We start from the raw sequence: 3161 nt of genomic DNA, 5'->3' as shown, positions 1-3161 counted from the left end.
TAATCGAACGTTCTTCTATTGGCCTAACCTTAGGGAGTCCGTTTGAGCTAGCGACGGGGCAACAACCGATCACGCCCCAAGAGTTGGCGAAGGGATATACGGGAGCGAGCCCACCCGCATACAAGTTTGCAAAGGGAAGCAAACTCACTTAGGCAGCTAGGAGCACACTTAAGGTATTACGCTGAGTGACTGGAACAAAGTAGCTCCATAGGTGAAGGAAGGGGAACCCAGAAAGCAAGTCGAGCCCTGCCCGCCAACCAAAGAGGCAGCTTACTGATGAAGAGCTTTGGCCGAGTTCTCACCTCTTCTGCAAAAGCACGGCTTCGAGTGTTTAGAACCTTTCCTGCTTGCTTTTATATGTCCGGGGCGTTTCTGAATCCGCTTTGCTTGATGACTGAGCCAACTATAGTAAGTGAATCCGATGTTGTTTTCATTTTCGAGTTTTCAAGTTGGTGAAAGCCTTCAGCACCAGCAACCCTTCTTTATCTAGAGTCCCGTTCTTCGGTTGATAGAAAAAAATGAGGGAGGGCCTATCGTGAGGGGACTCTTCTTTCACGGTAGGCAAAGGTCAAGCGGGATCAGCGGCGGGCTTACCTTTTTTATTCGTTTTTTTATTAGTATTGAATTTCATTGTCCCATAAAGAATTGGGAGAAGCTGGCTTGACGACTCAATGGTGCTATCTCTCGAGACTGGACTCCAAGTCACTGTCTGATTCATTTGACCGATAGGGCTTTTTCAATGAAATGGGATTTGGGGCTGGGCCACTTCTTCCAAGAATTGTGAGTGAATCAAGGGCCTCTCACTTTGTTCGAGCAACTACGTACCTTTGACAAATGACAAACTATTTCAGGCTTTCCGCGATTCTATTATGGCATGACTATGCTGTTATTAGGATTACCCGATGCCCAAAGGTTCATCACGATCGGGCGATCAGGCAATTCGAAACATGAAAATAGAATAACGTATTTTTGATTAATGGCTGACGAACTACTTACTTGTGTTTGGTTATTGCATTAAGATTTCAATCTCGCCTGCAGGCAAGGCATATCTCATCTCGGTGGATCTGGAAAGACAGTCCTACTTCTCCTCTTACGCTTATGCTTCTATTTCAGCGTATTCAGTCTATGTTTATTCTTCTGCCTTTGACTTCTTTTGATGCTTCATAGGATGATGACTCTCACTCCGCTTTATAAAGAGGGTCAAGCTAGCTGAAAGCTCAAATCAATTCCTCCAGACGTCATTACTAAGTAAATTGGAACTTCCTTGCTAACGTTGAGTTGGGAGAAGCCCTTCTGGTAACTTATTGAAGTAGGCAAACCGAACTGGCTGGAAAAGACGAGCAAGGAAATCTTGATTTCCATGGCACAACTTGCCTCGAGCTTCGACGTTCCCTCACGCTTCAACAACAGAACAGACCTTCACTGTCAGGCAACGAAAGGTATTAGTTATTGGATGTGATGATCCTTCCGCATACCGAGTTGCCATCACCTCGGAAAATGTTTATACCGAGGGCGTGGTGTCAGTGCAGAGCTTGATAAGCTAAAGCGGAACAGGAATGATGCTGGCTGATTGGAACTTGGCATTCGGATGTTCTAGCTCATTGAGAAAACATTGATGCCAAACCAAAGGGTATGGTGTCAAGAGTTCAGACCGTCGAATGAATTGTGGCCTGGTGGGAGGACTTGTGTTACGATGCAGCTGGCACCTTGAGGTCTCGTTGCAGAGTGGGCAGCGATCGTTCGGAAAACGAGCATGCGTTCTAATGAGGGAATCAAGATGCTCAACCAGAGTAGATAGGCGAACAGCAGGAAACTCTGATTGTACACTATTTACGACACTACCAAGTGTATACACCATGATAACCTCCAATGAATATTGATTCAAAGCATTTATAAACTAGAATTGATTTTATCCTGGGTGATATACCCATTTTATAAATGATTTCGCATAGGTTATCTATTTTTTAGAGCGAGCGCGAATTGGATGATGAAACTTACTCTTCTCAGGAAGCTCCTAATCTCACTGGCAGTTTCATCATGTCATTTAGGTGATTGATTCCACTTACATCAGTGTATGTAATACGAATACTAACATCACAGGAAGGAAGTTTTACTATTTTGTAGGGCTGCTCTCTTCTGCGTCGACTGCTATGTGCTAAAGGCTGCGGAATAAGAGCGGTAAGGCTTTCTGGATTCAACCCATCTTTTCTGGGCCTTGAATATTAAGCCCAATCTGTGGTTTTGTCATACAATAAGATCCAATTTGTTTGGACTCGTTAGGTTTGGCCCATTACCTTGAGTTAGGCCGAACGTGTACACCTTTTGTTATGAAGATGTGATCTTATCCACCGATGGGTCTTGTTCTAAGCCCAACCCTCTCGTCTTAGGGGAGGATATCCATAAACCTTCAATCACGGGAACTTCACCTTTTTGGTGGACAACCTATGTTGGGCTTAGTTTCACCCAATTTCTTAACTTGTAGTCTAGGGCTTTGCTTGGCATTGGGCTTCGATATAGCTTGCTTTCCTGGTCTTGCCTCTGCTCTCCTAATTCAGTCTATAGGCTTTGGTTTAGGTTCAATCTTATATATAAGTTTAGCTTAGGTCCATCAATCAATCTCTCATAAACCCCTAAGCTGAATCTATATGGGGCCTTGTGTTAGGCCTAGCTTGTGTAGGCTATCTTTCACCTATGGTTTCACCCATACTTGAAACTCTTGTCATTATCATTAGGCCAAAATTCCTTGTAACGCTCTATTGGTTTCGGTATAATCATCATGAATGTATAGGGGTCCACCTAATCTTTCCGCAGGTACGATCTAGACGACCACATTCCTGTTCGCCCAATGGCTAATCAATCCAATGGCTTCGCCCGTTCCAGTCCCTTATAGAAGGGGATCCTAAACTGGATATTCGGAGCCTATAGATCCCGCGTCGGATTGATCTGACTCCAGCGCCACCCCCACGAATCTTTTCTTTGTTTTGGCCAAAATTCAAAGTTTATTTATTCTCCAAGTCTTTTACTTTTCCCTTTTTCTAGGTTTGCTTCTTGAACTTGAACGACCGGTTGTTGAGTCTTATTCCCCCTATGATCTGAGAAAGCCTCTTCTTCGTAAGAAAGCAAGGGCTAAAGTCAGGGATGGAAGCCAAAACAAAGCGAAA

The sequence above is a fragment of the Andrographis paniculata genome, unplaced genomic scaffold (assembly GCF_009805555.1).
Source record: "Andrographis paniculata isolate CXL003 unplaced genomic scaffold, ASM980555v1 Contig126END, whole genome shotgun sequence".
Lineage (NCBI taxonomy): Eukaryota > Viridiplantae > Streptophyta > Magnoliopsida > Lamiales > Acanthaceae > Andrographis > Andrographis paniculata.
The sequence above is the reverse complement of the archived record's forward strand: the minus strand, read 5'-3'. Positions refer to the sequence as shown.